Source organism: Bombus affinis, unplaced genomic scaffold (assembly GCF_024516045.1).
Source record: "Bombus affinis isolate iyBomAffi1 unplaced genomic scaffold, iyBomAffi1.2 ctg00000245.1, whole genome shotgun sequence".
NCBI classification, from domain to species: domain Eukaryota; kingdom Metazoa; phylum Arthropoda; class Insecta; order Hymenoptera; family Apidae; genus Bombus; species Bombus affinis.
In genome coordinates, this window is record NW_026108940.1 from 159,520 (window position 1) to 169,881 (window position 10,362).

Sequence of the window (10,362 nt, forward strand, 5' to 3'; positions counted from 1 at the left end):
TATAACGTTATGCGTCATATAGTGACTCAATATAAGGTTATACGTCTTATAGTGACTCAATATAACGTAATACGTCTTATAGTTATGCTTTATAAAGTTATACTTCATAACGTAATAGTGTATAACCTTATACCTCATATAGTGATGCAATATATCGTTATACGTTATTACATAATAGTATATAACGTTATGCGTCATAACGTAATAGTGTATAACGATATACGTCATATAGTGGTGCAATGTATCGTTATACGTTATAACGTTAATGTATATAACGTTACACGTCATATAGTGATGCAATATAACGTTATACGACACATGGTGATGCAATATAACATTATACGTCATATAGTGATGCGATATAACGTTATTTCTTCATAACGTAATAGTATATAAAGTTATACGTCATATTGTGATGCAATATAACGTTATATGTACTATATTGACGCAATATAACATTATACGTCATATAGTGATGCGATATAACGTCATACGTTACAACGTAATAGTATATAACGTTATACGTCATATAGTCATGCGATATAACGTTATTCGTGATAACGTAATAATACTTAACTTTATACCTCATATCGTCATGCGATATAACGTTATTCGTTAAAGCGTAATAGTATATAACTTTATACGTTATATAGTGATGCAATATAACGTTATTCGTTATAACGTAATAGTATAAAACGTTACACGACATAACGTAATAGTATATAACGTTACACGTCATATAGTGGTGCAATATAACGTTATAGGTCCTATAGTGGTGGAATATAACGTTGTACATTATAACGGAATAGTATATATCTTCATACGCCATATAGTGATGCAATATAACGTTATAGGTCCTATAGTGATGGAATATAACGTTGTACATTAGAACGTAATATTATATATCTTTATACGCCACATAGTGATGCAATATAACGTTATTCGTCATAACGTAATAGTATATAACATTATACGTCATATAGTGATGCGATATAACGCCACATAGTGATGCAATATAACGTTATTCGTCCTAACGTAATAGTATATAACATTATACGTCATATAGTGATGCGATATAACGTTATACGCTATAAAATAATAGTATATAACGCTATAAGTCATACAGTGATGCAATATGACGTTATACGTCCTATAGTGATGCAATATAACGTTATAGGTCCTATAGTGATGGAATATAACGTTGTACATTATAACGTAATATTATATATCTTTATACGCCACATAGTGATGCAATATAACGTTATACGTCATATCGTAATAGTATATAACATTATACGTCATATAGTGATGCGATATAACGTTATAGGTACTATAGTGATGGAATATAACTTTGTACATTATAACGGAGTAGTATATATCTTTATACGCCTTATAGTGATGCAATATAACATTATACCTTGTAATTTAATAGTATATGACGTTATACCTTATAACGTAATCGTATATAACGTTATACGTCATATAGTGGTGCAATATAACGTTCTTATCTATAACGTAATAATATATAACGTTATACGTCATATATTGATGCACACATACGTTATTCGTTATAACGTAATAGTATATAACGTTATACGTGATAACGTAGTAGTATATAACGTTATAAGTCATATCGTGATGCAATATAACGTTATTCCTTTCTAAAGCTACAGCATATAATGTTTGACGTCATATAGTGATGCAATACAACGTTATACGTTATAAAATAATAGTATATACCGTTATAGGTCATATAGAGTTGCGACGTAACGATATACGTGATAACGTAATAGTATATAACGCTATACGTCATATTGTGATGCAATATAACGTTATAAGTAGTATATTTACGCAATATAACTTTATATGTCATATAGTGATGCAGGTATAACGTTATTCCTCCATAAGGCAATAATATATAACGTTATACGACACATATTGATGCAACATATCGCTATTCGTTCTATAGTGATGCAATACAACGTTATACGTTATAACATAATAGTATATACCGTTATATGTCATATAGTGATGCGACATAACGTTATACGTGATAACGTAATAGTATATAACGCTATACGTCATATTGTGATGCAATATAACGTTATAGGCTATAACGTAATAGTAAAAACGTTACACGACATAACGCAACAGTATATAACGTTATAAGTCATATCGTGATGCAATATAACGTTATACGTCATAACGTAATAGTATATAACTTTATACGTCATATAGTGATGCGATATAACGTTATACGTGATAACGTAATAGTATATAACGCTATACGTCATATTGTGATGCAACATAACGTTATACGTACTATATTGAGGCAATATAACTTTATACGTCATATAGTGATGCAATATAACGTTATACGCTATACACGTAACAGTAAAAACGTTACACGACATAACGCAACAGTGTATAACGTTATAAGTCATACCGTGATGCAATATAACGTTGTACGTCATAACGTAATTGTATATAACATTATACGCCATATAGTGATGCAATATAACGTAATACACTATTACGTATTAGTATATAACGTTATACGTCATATAGTGATGCAATATAACGTTATTTCTTCATAACGTAATACTATATTACGTTATACGACATATTGTGGTGCAATATAACGTTATACGCCATAACGTAATAGTAAAAACGTTACACGACATAACGCAACAGTATATAACGTTATAAGTCATATCGTGATGCAATATAACGTTGTACGTCATAACGTAATTGTATATAACATTATACGCCATATAGTGATGCGATATAACGTTATACCTTATAACGTAATAGTATAGAACGTTGCACCACATAACGTATTAGTATATAATGTTATACGTCATATAGTGATGCAATATAACGTTATTTCTTAATAACGTAATAGTATGTAACTTTATACGCCATATAGTGGTACAATATAACGTTATTCCTTCCTAACGCTATTGCGTATAACGTTATATGTCATATAGTGATGCAAAATATCGTTATACGCCCTATAGTGCTGCAATACAACGTTATACGTTATAACATAATAGTATATACCGTTATATGTCATATAGTGATGCGACATAACGTTATACGTGATAACGTAATAGTATATAACGCTATACGTCATATTGTGATGCAATATAACGTTAAATCTTAATAACGTAATAGTATACAACGTTATACGACATATGGTGATGCAATATAACGTTGTACGTCATATAGTGGTGCGATATAACGTTATACGTGATAACGTAATAGTATATAAACGTTATACCACATATTGTCATGCGATATACCGTTATTCGTTATAATGTAATAGTATATAACGTTATACGTCATATAATGATGCAATATAACGTTATACGTCCTATAGTGTTGGAATATAACGTTACACAATATAACGTAATAGGTATATATCTATATACGCCGTATAGTGATGCAATATATCGTTATACATCCTATAGTGATGCAATGCAACGTTAAAAGTCATAACATAATAGTATATAACGTTATATGTCATATACTGATGCGATAAAGCGTTATACGTTATAACGGAATAGTATATAACGTTATACATCATATTGTGATGCAATATAAAGTTATACGTCCTATATAGACGCAATAGAACGTTATACGTCATATAGTGATGCGATATAACGTTATACCTTATATCGTAATAGTATATAACGTTTTACGACATAACGTAATAGTATATTACGTTATACGACAAAACGTTATAGTATGTAACGTTATACATCATATAGTGATGCTGTCACGTCCCGCGTTCCGCACGTGACGCCACGAACCAATAACTTATGAATAATTAAACACGACCAATAATAATAAATTAACTAATAACTAACCAATCAAAATAAAAAGAATTATACGACAGACAATCAAAATGAAATAAATGAATCAATAAAAAGAAACACTACAACCAATCAGCAATGACATATAAAATACAATAAAATGAAATAATTAAATGAACCAATAAATAAAACAAGCCGCGATTCAAATGTATGAGATTTCTCTGCGAAAACACATGTATATACACACACGTGTATGCATATCTGTGTGTGTGACCTACTTCGTGAATCTAAATAATTGGTAATCTAATAAAATATAAAAGAAATAAAATATACTACACTACATCAACATTCTAATAAAAGTGAAAATTGTATACAAGATTACTCTGCGACACACACATATATAGATATACACATGCGTACGCGTATCTTTGGGAAAAATTCATAATATATATATATATATATATATGTAAGTATACGTTATTAAACCATTAAAACGCAAATAATAAATATATAGATTTACATTTCTACGAACCTAGAGAATATATACGAAATCCACATTATGGGAATATTCAACCAATTAACGATACGAGAAACAATGAGAATAACAATACGTGCACATATACATATGCATATATATATTTTACATAATGGAAAATTACATTGTGAAATGTATATATATATATACACATATTATTATATCGAACAACTACTCATCTAATATACAAAACCACCTTGTAAAAATTACATTACTGAACATTCAACTAAACCAACTGAAGATTTAGTATAATAATATATAATAATATAATAATATATATATATATACATAGATATGTGAAATAGCGTTGTATATAACCGGAAACAATACAAATGTCACACGACTTCTTCAACGACTTCGACTCTTCGTTCTGCCGACAACACCTCACACGATGACTGCGTCTTCTAGGGCCACTTACGGATTCTTTACAATTCTTCTTCTTGCACTGAAATATCATATGCAGTGAATAAAACACGAAAGAAGCAGGATGAACTAAATAAAAAGAAATCATAACAAGATACACACCGAGACAGTCCGCATGGGAACCTCTGACGAAGATACCTCCGTATCTATCATTAAACGCATAATAATCAAGATGCACAAACCTCATTTGGAAGTCGACACCACTCACAGCGTGCCAATGCAAGGGAGGAAAACGAATGAAAGTGTATTTCGTGAAGACGTTTTCACCACTTTCCATAGATCAGAGACTGGAGTTACACAACTAATAACCTAATAACAAGAAAGTAATATAAAATATACACGATTTAATATATAGCAAATATGGACATATAAATCTACAAGGAGCAAAAATATATCTCATATTGTCAAATAAAACCAAATTGTCAAAAGATCATCAGGACACGACGCCAACGAGGGGTGCCACTGTGCCTATTTGGGTGGAAAATCGCCACTTCAGCATCATCCCTCGCACATATTCACACACGCACGTCGATCACGTCATCTCGTACCCATTCACATATCTTCTTCCTCTTGCGCTAAAACAAATTCACAAGTTTAAGAAACAAACAACATGCGAAACGAGATAGAATACTAAAAACACATACTCACACAGTTCGCACAAGCGCAGACGCTTTTGTGTCCATCACTCAACATAACCTGTAATCATCAAAATCCACGTTCTCTCATGGAAACTCTAAAAACCTGCAGCATTGCGATTCCCACCGGAACGAACTGTCACGTGACTGTCATCCCATTGGGGATGTCATTATAAAAAGCGTAGCGACACAATTCAAATCGGAGTAATCGTTACCAGTTAGAATAAAAGGGAGTAATCGTTACCAGTTAGAATAAAAGGGAGTAATCGTTACCAGTTGAATAAAAGAGTAAGAGAGTAATTGTTAGCGGTTCGGGAGAATTTAGCGAAAAATAAAGAAGAGTCAGATTAATTGTTAGCGTTAGCGTTAGCGATTAATTGTTAGTGGTTCAGTTAGAACAATCAGAGTAATTGTGAAAAGAGAGTACTGCCATTAGTTGGTTCAGTTAGAATATAGTCAGAGAAATTGTTAGCGTTCGGGAGAATTTAACGAAATTAAAGAAGAGTAATTCAGTTAGAATAAAGAAATAGGATAGAGCAATTGTGATTAGTTGGTTCAGGAGAATTTAGCGAAAATAAGGAGAGTAATTGTTAGTCGTTCAATTGAATTTGAGTGAGTCTGATATCAGTTCGTTCAGTTGATTTAATTAGAATTTAAGTTAGGATTAGAGAATAATTGTTCGCTCCAGTTCGAGTTTAAGAATACACGAGATATAAATGTTATTAGTCAGTTCGAATTATAAAATAATTGTTATTAGTCTGTTAGAATTAAAACAATAGTTGGCGCAAGTTTTGTGTTAGAATTTCGAATTGTTAAACACGTCCGGACACACTATTGTTTACACTGTTCAAGTTAAATAAAGATTAAAACAAAAAATTATAGAAGTGTCAATCTTTATAAAACCGGAATCACCCAGCGGTCTGTCCGTTCATCAGCGGAGGCCAACGTCAGGTGAGTCAACTTTTAATTATTAGTATTAATTAATAATTAAAATAATGAATAATATCAATAATTAGTATAATTCGTCATTAATTCCGCCATTAATAATTATTTATAATATAACTGTTTAATCCAAACAATCCTCTCCCGTGCTAGTATTCCTGCGCATAGCAGGTTAGCCGAAACGTGGAGATTGTTGACCAGTGGCCTAAACTGCAATCAACGCTACATAATCTAACAAGAAATATCTAATTGAAACAGTCCTTAGACTGTTTCTCGTGGCAGCGACTACTACATTGTTTAAAATTTCAAAATTTGGATAGCGAAACGTAACAATACGTCATATAGTGATGCAATATAAAATTATACGCTATAACGTAATAGTATAAAACGTTACACGGAATAACGTAATAGTATATAACGTTATACGTCATATAGTGATGCAGTATGACGTTATACGTCATAACGTAATAGTATATAACGTAACAAATCATATAGTGATGCAATATAACGTTATAAGTTATAACGTAATAGCATAAAACGTTACACGACATAACGTAATAGTATATAACGTTATAGGTCCTATAGTGATGGAATATAACGTCATACGTTATAACGTAATAGTATATAACTTTATACGCCATATAGTGATGCAATATAACGTTATTCCTTCATAACACTATAGTATATAACGTTAAACGTCATATAGTGATGCAATATATCGTTATACGCCCTATAGTGATGCAATACAACGTTATACGTGATAACGTAATAGTATAAAACGTTACACGGAATAACGTAATAGTATATAACGTTATACGTCATATAGTGATGCAATATAACGTTATACGTAATAACGTAATAGTATATAACGTAACAAATCATATAGTGATGCAATATAACGTTATAAGTTATAACGTAATAGCATAAAACGTTACACGACATAACGTAATAGTATATAACGTTATAGGTCCTATAGTGATGGAATATAACGTCATACGTTATAACGTAATAGTATATAACTTTATACGCCATATAGTGATGCAATATAACGTTATTCCTTCATAACACTATAGTACATAACGTTATACGTCATATAGTGATACAATTTAAAATTATGCTTTATAACGTAATAGTATAGAACGTTACACGACATAACGTAATAGTATTCGCACCAGCCCAAAGAGCAGGAAGTCTTTATCGAATTGCCTACTGACAAAAGTTTACAGTATCAATAGTTTCACGTAATAGTAATATTTCCACATAGTACAGGGCAATGTGGGATCCGAAATCGCTTACAAAATTAGGTAATAACAGGAAATGTATGCAAGAAAATATAAGGTATATGTATAGCTTGGAAACTGTAATCGTTGCTCGCTCGCTACGCTCGCTCGTAAAAATCTAGTCCAACCTCACAACCGATCCGACACGTTCGCAAATTTGAAATAAGACGCCTCCATATCGAATAACGAACGCAGGAGGAATTGGTTTTATGTTAGGCTACAGTTATCGAGGGAGCGCAGCGAGCGAGAGGCGCGTAAAGGTGTGTCACAAAGCAACTGTTTGGCACACAAGGACATTAAAATATTCGCTCCAGCGTGAGCAGCCGGAAGTCTTTATCGAATTGCCTACAGACAAAAGTTTACAGATTATCAATACTTTTACATAATTAGTAACATTTCCACATTGTACGGTGCAACGTGAGGTCCGAAATCGCTGACAAAATTAGGTAATAGCAGGAAATATAGGCCAGGCAATATAAGGTATATGTATAGCTTGGAAATTGTAATCGCCGCTCGATCGCTCGCACCGATCGCTCGTCAAAATCTAGTCCAACCTCACAAACGATCCGACACGTTCCCAAATTTGGAATAAGTCGCCTCCATATCGAATAACGAAAGCAGGAGGGATTGGTTTTAGGTTAGGCTATAGTTTTCGAGCGAGCGCAGCGAGAGAGAGGCGAGTCAAGGTGTGTCACAAAGCAACTGTTTGGCACATAGGGACATTGAAATATTCGCACCAGCCCGAAGAGGCGCAAGTCTTTATCGAATTGCCAACTGACAAAAGTTTACAGATTATCAATAGTTTTACGTAAATAGGAACATTTCCACATACTACGGTGCAGCGTGAGGTCCGAAATCTCTGACAAAAATAGGTAATAACAGGAAATACATGCAAGGCAATATAAGGTACATGTATAGCTTGGAAATTGTAATCGTCGCTCGCACGCTTCGCTCGCTCGTAAAAATCTAGTACAACATCACTACCGATCCGACACGTTCCCAAATTTGAAATAAATTGCATCCTTATCGAATAACGAACGCAGGAGGGATTGGGTTTAGGTTAGGCTATCGTTGTTGAGCAAGCGCAGCGAGCTGGGGACGCATAACGGATTGTCACTAAACAACGGTTTGGCACATAGGGACATTGAAATATTCGCTCCAGCTCGAGGAGCCGGAAGTCTTTAACGATTTGCCTATTGACAAAAGTTAACAGATTATCAATAGTTTAACATAAATAGGAACATTTCCACATAGTACGGTGCAGCGTGAGGTCCGAAATCGCTGACAAAATTAGGTAATAAGAGGAAATATATGCCAGGCAATATTAGGTATATGTATAGCTTGGAAATTGTGATCGTTGCTCGCTCGCTCCGCTCGCTCGTAAAAATTTAGTCCAACCTCACAACAGATCCGACACGTTCCCAAACTTGAAATAAGTTGCCACCATGTCGAATGAGTAACGCAAGATGTATTGGTTTTAGGTTAGGCTACAGCTTTCTAGCGAGCGCAGCGAGCGAGAGACGCCTAAAGGTGTGTCACAAACCAACGGTTTGGCACATACGGTCAATGATACTTTCGCACCAGCCCGAGGTGTCGGAAGTATTTATCCTATTGCCTACTGACAAATGTTTACAGTTTACCTATAGTTTCACATAAATAGTACTATTTCCTCATAGTACAGTCCAATGTGATGTCCGAAATGGCTCACAAAATTAGGTACTAACAAGAAATATGTGCAAGGCAATATAAGGTATATGTACAGCTTGGAAATTGTGACCGTTGCTCGCTCGCTCCGCTCGCTCGTAAAAATTTAGTCCAACCTCACAACCGATACGACACGTTCGCAAATTCGAAATATGTCGCCGCCATATCGAATAATGAACGCAAGATGGATTGGTTTTAGGTTAGGCTACAGTTTTCGAGCGACCGCAGCGAGCGTGAGACGCGTAAAGGTGTGTCACAAACCAACGGTTTGGCACATACGGACATTGAAATATTCGCACCAGCCCGAGGAGCCGGAAGTCTTTATCGAATTGCATACTGACAAAAGCTTACAGATTGTCAATAGCTTTACATAAATAGTCACATTTCCTCATAGTACAGTGCAACGTGTGGTCCGAAATCGCTGACAAAATTAGGTAATAACAGGAAATATATGCACGGCAATATAAGGTATGTGCATATCTTGGAAATTGTAATCGTAGCTCGCTCGCTCCGCTCGCTCGTAAAAATCTAGTCCAACCTCACACGCGATCCGACACGTTCCCAAATTTGGAATGAGTCGCCTCCTTATCGAATAATGAACGCAGGATTGATTGGTTTTATGTTAGACTATAGTTGTCTAGCGAGCGCAGCAAGATGGCGATGCTTAAAGGTTTGTCACATACCAACGGTTTGGCACATACCGACATTGAAACATTCGCACCAGCCCGAGGAGCGGGAAGTCTTTATCCTATTGCCTACTGACAAATGTTTACAGTTTATGAATAGTTTCACATAAATAGTACTATTTCCACATAGTACAGTGCAATGTGATGTCCGAAAAGGCTGACGAAATTAGGTAATAACACGAAATATATGCAAGGCAATATAAGGTATATGTATAGCATGGAATTGTGATCGCTGCTCGCTCGCTCCGCTCGCTCGTAAAAAACTAGTCCAAGCTCACAACCGATCCGACACGTTCGCAAATTTGAAATAATACGCCTCCTTATCGAATAACGAACGCA

The 10,362-nt window shown here is 34.2% G+C and overlaps 2 long non-coding RNA genes across 3 annotated transcripts in view; one reads left to right on the top strand and one right to left on the bottom strand.

Annotated features, from left to right (window-relative positions):
- Nucleotides 1-5,300, bottom strand: part of LOC126927826 (uncharacterized) — a 134,382-nt gene extending 129,082 nt beyond the window's left edge. Inside the window, exon 1 of the long non-coding RNA XR_007715930.1 lies at nucleotides 5,086-5,300. This is a non-coding gene — a long non-coding RNA (uncharacterized LOC126927826). The remainder of the gene's footprint in view (nucleotides 1-5,085) is intronic.
- Nucleotides 603-7,393, top strand: LOC126927827 (uncharacterized). 2 transcript variants are annotated; one of them, XR_007715932.1, is made up of 3 exons: nucleotides 603-764; nucleotides 1,178-1,327; nucleotides 7,321-7,393. It is a non-coding gene; the product is annotated as an uncharacterized LOC126927827 (long non-coding RNA). The 2 variants fall into 2 exon arrangements; XR_007715931.1 differs by lacking the exon at nucleotides 7,321-7,393 and adding an exon at nucleotides 6,930-7,292.
- Nucleotides 7,394-10,362: the final 2,969 nt, after the last annotated feature.